The sequence below is a fragment of the Aethalodelphis obliquidens genome, unplaced genomic scaffold (genome assembly GCF_003676395.1).
Source record: "Aethalodelphis obliquidens isolate GAN/ISIS:26980383/991018 unplaced genomic scaffold, ASM367639v1 scaffold3, whole genome shotgun sequence".
NCBI classification, from domain to species: Eukaryota; Metazoa; Chordata; class Mammalia; order Artiodactyla; family Delphinidae; genus Aethalodelphis; species Aethalodelphis obliquidens.
In genome coordinates, this window is record NW_020837947.1 from 50,484,892 (window position 1) to 50,494,077 (window position 9,186).

At 43.5% G+C, this 9,186-nt stretch overlaps 1 long non-coding RNA gene across 1 annotated transcript; it reads left to right on the forward strand.

Annotated features, from left to right (window-relative positions):
- Positions 1 to 18: 18 nt before the first annotated feature.
- On the forward strand, positions 19 to 8,800 carry LOC113610845 (uncharacterized). Its single transcript, XR_003429248.1, has 2 exons — positions 19 to 170; positions 6,762 to 8,800. It is a non-coding gene; the product is annotated as an uncharacterized LOC113610845 (long non-coding RNA).
- The last annotated feature ends 386 nt before the right edge of the window (positions 8,801 to 9,186 follow it).

Below are 9,186 nucleotides of genomic sequence, written 5' to 3' on the forward strand. Positions count from 1 at the left end.
GGCTCTCGGGCCCAGCCACTCCACGGCATGTGGGATCCTCCCGGACTGGGGCACGAACCCGTGTCCCCTGCATCGGCAGGCAGACTCTCAACCACTGTGCCACCAGGGAAGCCCTTATAATTTTTGATTGAATGTCAGACATTGCATGTAAAAGAACAGTAGAAACTGAGGTAAATAGTATTTATACGTACAGTGGGCACACCTCTCCTTCTCTTGGGCCATTAGTGTGGGGGTACCAAGTAACTCTCAGTAGTAGTTGATCTGGGCTTGGGTTTTATTGTTGATATTGTAACCTTCAATATACCACAGCTTTAAAATTCATCCAGTGGTGAACTGCTGCTACTTTGTGTTTAGTGAGTGGCCTAGAATGCCAGGGAGTTTTTCTCAGTGACCCTGCTTCACCCTCTTGCTTTCAGCAGACTGCACAACTATACTACAAGTGGAATCTCTACAAGTCCTGCCCCTCCCTTAGCTCTAGGGATCTGTTGCTTGTTTCTTTGAGCAAGTTTTGTGTTTGGGGCAGGCAGTGTTTTCCCCGCTAGCCTCAGTCTCATGCAGGCCCCGGGCTCTTGAGCTTTATAGGTGCACCTCATTCTCCCCATGGCAGTCAGACTCTGCATTGTAATGGGGGGGGGGACGGTTCTTAAATGAGAGTAAGTTTCCTGTCCCTCTCTCACTGGCAGCACACCTAATGCTTTGCATTAGGGCAGGATCCTGGTCACAGGTGGGTTTCCTACCCCCCTCTAGCATCTGATGCTTTTTCCTTCAACTTCTCTACCACAGCCTTTTCCTGGAACCAGGGAACAGGAAGGTTTTGTACCACTCCACTAGTGGCAAATGGCTCTTTCTTTGTATAAAAGAACATGGGTTTCATGCCTTTACCCCAGCGCCAGATGGTTGTTATCTGCATGCCTGTGTCACCAAAGGGTGGCTCTTTCAGTTTTCCTGATCTATCCCCCATTTTTCTTATGAACACCCAGTGGAGGCCTATAGAAAAGAGCTGGCAAGTGAGGGCAGACTCTTCTTGTATCTGTGCCTCCTGGAGATTCTAAGCTGTCACACTGGCCCATACTTTGTCTTTAAGCATTTGTTAAAATTTCGGGTTTTTCCTCTTACTGTTTTGGCTGCTACTCTTCCTTCTGTACTCTGCCCAAATAAACATAGTTTGTTGGAGCAGAACTTCTTGTTTTTCTATATCCTAAGTGGGACTGGAGCTCATTGATTGCTTCTCTGTTGTCAAGTTTTTTCTTGACAGCAAATTGCTGTGCAATTCGTTTAATGGGTAAAGAGATGAAACAAAAAAAGCAAGGTTGATAATGATGGAAAACATAAATAGGAACTAAATCCCAAACCAAAAATATAGTAGCTGAAATGAACTCAGTGGAAGGGTTTTATAACCAATAAGACATGGTTGAAGAAATGATTAAGAATAAATTAGAAGAATATCTCCAGAAGGAAACCTGCAGAGAAAAAAGTTTGTAAATACAAATGGGGGGTGGGGTGTGTAAGAGATATAGGGGATATCGTGAGAAGATTTAATATAAGTGTATTTAGAGTCCCTGAAGCAAAGGAGAGAGAAAAATGGAACAGAAACAATTTTTGAAAAGATAATAGCTGAGAATATTCCCAAACTGGTGAAAAACATTGTCACAAGTTAAGAAGCCCAAAAAGGATTTAAAACAAACCCAAAAACCTAGTCACATTCATAGTAAATGAAAACCAAGGAGAGAATCATACATACATACAGCTAGAGAAAAAAGACATTACCTTCATGAGAGCAATAATTAAACTTATTGTTAGTTTCTCAAGAGAAATAATGAAAGCGGGAAGGTAAACGGAGTATTTTCAAAGTGCTGAAAGAAAGTAACTGACAATCTAGGATTCTATGCCCAGCAAAAATGTGTTCTTCAAATTGAAAGGGGAATAAGGCATATCTGGGCATAAAGTCTGAGAGAATTATCACAAGCAAGGCCTGCATTAAAGGGAATACTAAAGATCGTTCTTCAGGCAGAAATAAAATGAACTTAGGTGGAAACCCAAAGGCACAAGAAGGATAAAATAGATAAATAAATCTGAATAATTATTGACTATACAACAATAATGCCCTGTGGGATTAACATATATATAATGAAAACACATAACAATGGCATAAAAATCAAAAGAGGATTCTTGGAGTTAAAATGTTTTAAGGTCGTTGTATTATGTGGAAAGAAGGTTATTTCTTTAGGCTGTTTCTGGAAGTAAAATTGATTGTCAAGTGGGTACTGGTAAAGAATTTTTTTGTTTTTAAGTTGGATTGAAGGTGTATTCTGACTCAGATCCAATTCCACTCCTTTCATGACATCTTTTATGATTTTCTTCTGCTCTTGACTCTTCATATTTAAGAAAGCAGCTTGTCATAAAGGAAAAAACGAGGCCTTTAGAATTAGACCTGGGTTTAAACTCCTGCTTTTTCCCTTCCTTGGACAGGCAATTTACTTCCCCTTCCTTGGACAAATAGGAGGTAATAATACTGGCCTTACAAGATTATTGTGCAAATTAAATGAGATTAGGTATATGAAGAGCCTCCAGTGCAGCGCCCAGTATCTAGTACTCCATACTCTGCTCAATTGCACTATGCAATTCGGCACTTGATTAGACACCCTCTCACATTGTCTCCTAGGTTCCTTATGTTTGAGATTATTATCCCTCCTCTCCTGACTAGATTGTAATCCTTTCCAGTTCAGGGACTATATCTCTTTTTCCTCTTGTACCTGTAGTTCAATGAAGGGTTTTTGGAGTCAGGGTAACACTTGTGTGAAGAAAGCACATGTAAACAAGATAAAATACATTCCTGAGCTACACACTGTTTTGTAGCAGGTCCACACAGAAGGATGTTTGAGACCTTGAAGAAAAGTCCTTCAGCTGCCCTTGAAAAGCATAAATGGTGAAAACATAACTATTTAATGGAAAGAGAGAAGTGCTATCTTACCATTCAGGACCCCTCCAGTTTAAGCACTGAAGATTCCAGGCTAGAGCCAGTATCGAGTGTCCTGGATTGCTGCCCTTAAAAGTAGCATCTTAAGTTGCATATAATACCTTTTCTGGGCAAGAGTCCCATCTGCTTAATCTCTGCTAAATGAGTGTATATTAGATCTGACTCTTGAAAAATACCAAGTTAAATCAGACAGTTAAAATAAAATCAACATTATAACCATAACTGGTTTAATTTATCTTTCCTTTCAGTAATCCCACACATTACCTACTTATTTGCTGTAATGAACATGCCATTCAGCTAAAATAAGATTAACTGCTTAAACTGCAGCCTTACAGGCAGAGAACGTTAATGCCACTTTGTGTTTCATTGTAAGGTTCAGCAGTTAAGCAATATGGTGTTGTCATTCCTTCCTTTGTAATCAAGATGGTTTCACTTAGGATTAGTGCTCCCCAGCCGATTCTCCTGATGGAACATTTGAAGCAGTACATTTATATGTCTAGGTTATAGCCTGGCAGCAATAACAATCTTCAGAATCAAACCTGTTGGCCTCATCAGCACTCAGATTACACTGCTCTTTGTGAAGCCCCCCTCTGCTCTAATGGTGATGAAAACCTCGCCTGCCATGCAGACTGTGGAAGGGAAGTTGGAAGGGGACTTGACTATGCATCTGGAAAATAGCATTGTGACTCAGGTGGAATCAGAGTCCAGAAAATTAACCCAAGTTTTCCCCAAGTGAATGCACATTTGTCTGTTCTCTGCGTCAAGGTCAAATCCCACTTTAATGGATCTTTCTAGACTGTTCGAGCCCCACTCATCTCTCTTTTCTTTGGACTCTAATTGCAATTATAGTTCTCCCTACATTACTTAAGACCGCTTATTTAGTGATTTATATGATTCATATCATTGTTCTGTGGGCTAAGACTATCTCTTCAGTTAGACTGCAAGGTCTCAGAAGTCAGGGACTAACGTCTATATGGTCCTGAACCCAAAAGAAGGGCCCAGTAATTGCTCCTTGACTGAAGGAAATAACCCTCTGTGTGATGTGACCCATCAGACCCATCAGACTCTGCCTGGATAGTCTGGAGAGGGGACCATTAGCCTCAGCTAAGCCTGCAAGGAGCCCCATCCTCGTCATGCCGTCTCTTCCGTGGAGCATATTCCATTTTTGTGGTTCGTCAAAGAGAGTCAGTATGGTGACCAACAGATTTTTCCGTCCATTCACTTACTTATTCATTCAATACAGATTTATTAAGCACCTGCTCTGTGCTAAGCTAAGTCTTACTCGTCAGCACTGTAAGAACTGAGAAACTTCTTGCTGGCTATTTTGGCTGAAATGGGGAAAATGGTTTAAAAGAGCTAGAAGAAAACTCCTTTCTTCTCAGACACTACCCTTCAACCCCAACTTTTGAGCAGGAGCACACTTCTGTAGAGCTTTCTTTCCCCGTGTTTATTCATCACTTCTTCCCATTCTCATCTCTCCTCCTACTTAAATTGCTGTGATGGGGGGCTTCCCTGGTGGCGCAGTGGTTGAGAGTCCGCCTGCCGATGCAGGGGACATGGGTTCGTGCCCCAGTCCGGGAAGATCCCACATGCCGCGGAGCGGCTGGGCCCGTGAGCCATGGCCGCTGAGCCTGCGCGTCCAGAGCCTGTGCTCCGCAACGGGAGAGGCCACAACAGTGAGAGGCCCGTGTACCGCAAAAAAAAAAAAAAAAAAAAAAAAAATTGCTGTGATGGGTAGGAGTGCTCCTCCCCTGCCTCCCTGGCTGTGACAATAGCAGGCAATTGAATTTTCCTGTGTGAAACTGGTTTGCTCAGGTCTCTGCTGGGCAGGCTGCACTTGCTATGTTGGATGAGTTCCAGTGTGCTCCTCTGGATAGGATCTAATATGGATCAGGATTCCTCAGTGGGCAGGAAGAGGGTGGGGAGAGAAGAAGGCAATTAGGTGGGTTCTGCCCTGTCTGCCCAGGGCGTCTGATGAATTCTTTAATGAATTATAAACAAGGAGCTCTGTCTTGGATATACCTCTACCCCCAGCCCAATAATTGTTGACCAAGTTTTGACCCTTCCAGGGAAAAGCCAGAGCCTCAGTTTCCTGGGATGATCTGAGGCTGGTTTGGGGGTATTGGAACAGCTGCCTTCTGAGCTAGACCTCTTGGGAAACCTGAGGTCATGCTCTTGACAGCAGTGACTCCAACAGTGATGCATCCTACTCCCTTGTGTCCTTCATTTTCCTGCTAGAAATAAGGATATACTAGAAGGATCGACTATTAGAGCCAAGATGGACCTTAATCACCTCTATTCCAGGCCTCCTTATTTCTCAGGTGTAGAAATTACAACTAGTCAAAGTGGTTCACCCAAGCAGATGGAGCAGTAGTGGCAGAGCCAGGGCTGTGACCCAGGTCCCCTGACTCCCAGGCTGGAAGCTCTGATACTCCGTGCCATCTCTCACTATTCCCTTCTCCATCACTCTGTTCCCATACCTCCTTTTACTACCTCTCTATCCCTTCTCTGTTGACTGACTCATTGTTTTTCTTCTTACAATTTCAAAAGCAAAAACTGCCAGTGTAAGAAGGAAGACAGCAAAAATGAGCAAAACTGACTTCCTCAACATTCTCCTAAACACCTTTGATTTGTCCGTAGTATGCTAACGAATATTTCTTAGATACCAACCTGCTTAAGCATTTGTCTCGTTGAATTTACTGTGGACTCATAGAAGTTTATTAAGTGTATTTCTAATAGAAAGAGCATGTTGTTTAACTTTTCTTTTACTTTTTTTTTTAGTTCAGACTTGTACAAGTGACAGAAATCCAACTCAGACTAGCTTAAGCATTAAAGGAGATTTATTGGATTACCTAACTGGGAAGTCCAGAAATTGATCTAGCTTCGGGTTTGACTGGACTGAGGAACTGCAGGGAGGTTGCCACCTGTGCCCTCTACCCATTTGTCTATATTGTCTTCATTCTTTCCTACTGCAGACAGGTGTTCTTCATGTAGTGGAAAAAAATATGGCTGCCGGCAGTCCCCACTGACATACTTCCAAAAAGCAAGACCCCTTCTCCTCCAGCCCCAAACTAGTCTCAGAAAAGGGCTCTAATTGGCCCAGACTGGGGCACATGCCCTTCAGCCCTTCAGCTGGACCAATCACTGTGCCCAGGAGAATGAGGTGCTATGATTGGCTGGGCCATCCCTGGTTGGGGAGCTAAGGTCCTGCATGCCGCGTGGCAGGCTGTCTCCACCTCTCAGATATGAAATGTATTCTGTAATTCCAGTTACAGTCAATGCTATCTTTACCCAGATTTGTGCTCTGGGTAAAGAGCACAAATACTGCTTGGTATGTTTGGGCAGTGGCAACGGTCTAAGACAAAGTCTACTGATTGCTCATGTTTGGAAACCAGGCTCTGAGCAGAGTTCAAGGTGGGGCAGAATGAGACAGTTCTGTTTCGTTTTTGTTGTTTTTTCTGGCCTCGCCACAGCAGCATGCAGGATCTTAGTTCCTCGACCAGGGAGCAAACCCGTGGCCCCTGCAGTCGAAGCGTGGAGTCTTATCCACTGGACCACCGGGGAAGTCCCTCTGGTTTTCTTTTAGTTTCACACCGTACCTCTTCTGAGAAGCTGAAAACCACTATTAAATGCCCTCTTCTACTGTCAAGATGGCACTGGTTTTTTAAAAAAAATCTCCTTGCCTTCTTTTCCTATTGGTGAGGAAGGAGAGCGGTAGAGAGGAAGATGTCTTTAACAGAGGTTGCTTGTTGCCCTCAGTGGTTGCTCTTCATTTCTTCCATAGCTATAGAAGTTTGCACTGGATGCCTGACTTCTCAGGATAAAGACATTTCCCAGCCTCCCTGATGTGGGGGAGAGGAGCGGCATCCAACTGAGGTTAGTGGCCCACAGGCTCACGGCAGGAGTGTTCAATGGCAACTTCTAGGACGCTTGTTTTAAGAGAGAACTGGTGTAGGTGAGTTCCCACGTTCCTCCTTTCCTCTCACACTACTACTACACTTCACTTCTGCTGCCAGGTGTGTGGGGTTTGACACATCGAGCAACTCTCTGGCACCGGCTGGGTGTCCTACAATCTAACTCCACTCTGACACTACCTGGAGATAGCCTCAGGTCCCACCCCCACTTCAGATGTCAATCACAAGTTTCAGCTTTTCACCTATACTTCTGACTGACTGGCTGTAATTGGGGTTCCCATGACTCTCTCCTTGTGAATGGCTCAAAGAACTCAGGGAAACACAGTTACCAGTTTATTATGTAATTAAGGATGTGGTAGAGGATACGGATGAACAGCCAGATGACGAGGAGAGGTCCAGACGGGTCCTGAGTACAGGAGCTTCTGTCTCTGTGGAGTTGGGGTCTGTCACCCTCCCCACATGTGGATGTGTTTACCAACCTGGAAATTCTCCAAACCCCCGATACTTTGGGGATTTTTATAAAGGCTTTGTATGATCAATTATTAACTCAATCATCAGCCCCTTTCCAGACCTTCCCAGAGGATAGGGGTGGGATTGAAGTTACAAGCTTCTAATCATGGATTGGTCTTTCTGGTTACCAGCCCCCATCCTGAAGCTATTCAAGAGCCCACCAAGAGCTGCCTCATTAGAATAACAAAATTCCTATCATCCAAAATTCCAAGGGCTTTAGGAGCTCTGTGTCAGGAACTGGGGTCAAAGGCCAAATATTAGAACAAAAGATGCTCCTAATGCCCTTATCACTTAGGAAATTACAAGGGTTTTAGGATCTCTGTGCCTGGACCTGGGAGGCAGAGACCAATATATATTTTCTATTATTTCACAAGGCCCTTTATCTTTCTCCCCTTTCTCCATCCTGCTGCTTGGAAAGTGGCTGTGATGGCTGGAGCTCCATCTTGAAAGAAAAGGACAAGGGCCATGCATAGCAGAGTAACAAGCCTGAGTCCTTGACACCATGGAGCACCCTACCAACTCAGGCCTGCCCACTCAGATTTTATGTGAAGGAGGAATAAACTTCCATGTTGCTTAAGCTACTATTGTCTTGAGATTTTGGTCATTCACAATTAAACCAATACCAATTGATTTAGTATATTTCAGGTGGAGCAGATGAGCTGAGGAATTCTATTTTGTACTAAAGGACAAGGGAAAGTGTCATATCACCCAGGAAGGGCTGGGTGTGTGATAGCCTGGAGTGAAAAGCGTGAAAAGCTGGGCAGTCGTTTTGGGGGGTTGGTAGGAACAATGCTACTTCCTAAAAGTAACCAAGGCCAAGGCTTTTGAACTCCCTTCTTTCTCTGCTATTGGTCCTTAATCTTAAACCAGTGCAAATCCCTTGAGCATTCAATATCCATATTGGTAAACTAATAATAATGTTTTATAATGTGTTTGGCTTTTAGTTTCACAAGTAAGAAACACTGAACAATTAATAGAGAGAAATTGCAGTATCACAGTTTGAAAATTGAAATATACTTAAATAGTAATAAGAAAGAAGCACTCCAATTTATCGACAGTCTTTTAAGTGCTGTGCTAGGCTAAGTACTTTATAAACATTATCTCATTTAATCCTAACAACAATTTATGTGCTAAATGAATTAAATACTGTTTTTAGCTCCATTTTCTGGATGACATACATAGAGATACTTAACTGACACTTGGAGAGAAAGACTAAGCATACCTAGAATCACACAGTTAATAACAGATCTGCATGACCCCAACACCCATACTCCTAAGCAATACTCTGACTGAAGTTGTGAAGAAATATATTCTACAAAATCTAGATCTCTTTTAACAATTTGATATTAAAATGAGCGTCAGTTGGTGTAACATCCAGGTTCCCCACAGGAAACAGAATTTATCCCAACAGGTAAGACTTTTAATACAATGGGGAGACTGTAATAAAGGGACTGCCTCCAGAGGTGTGGGCAGGGTTAAGGAAATGAATGAAGGATTTTGAGGCACCCAGAGTCTGGCACCAGCAGGAAGCCATTAATTCCCCTAGGGCTGAAGGAGAAGAAAAAGTGGTCTTGGAGCCTGGCGAGAGCTGGAGCTCCCTGAGGGGAGCCATAGGTGTGGAACATCACAGCTATCAATAGAGATGCAGCTACTAAGGAGGGAGGGCAAAGAATAAAGCCTGACCCCTCTCTCCTCTTGCCCTCTCATCAGAAGGGGTCAGTCTCCTTGGGCACAGAGCAGGGCTGGGAAAGATGGAGAATGGGTCAGGAAGGCAAGCAGAGGAAT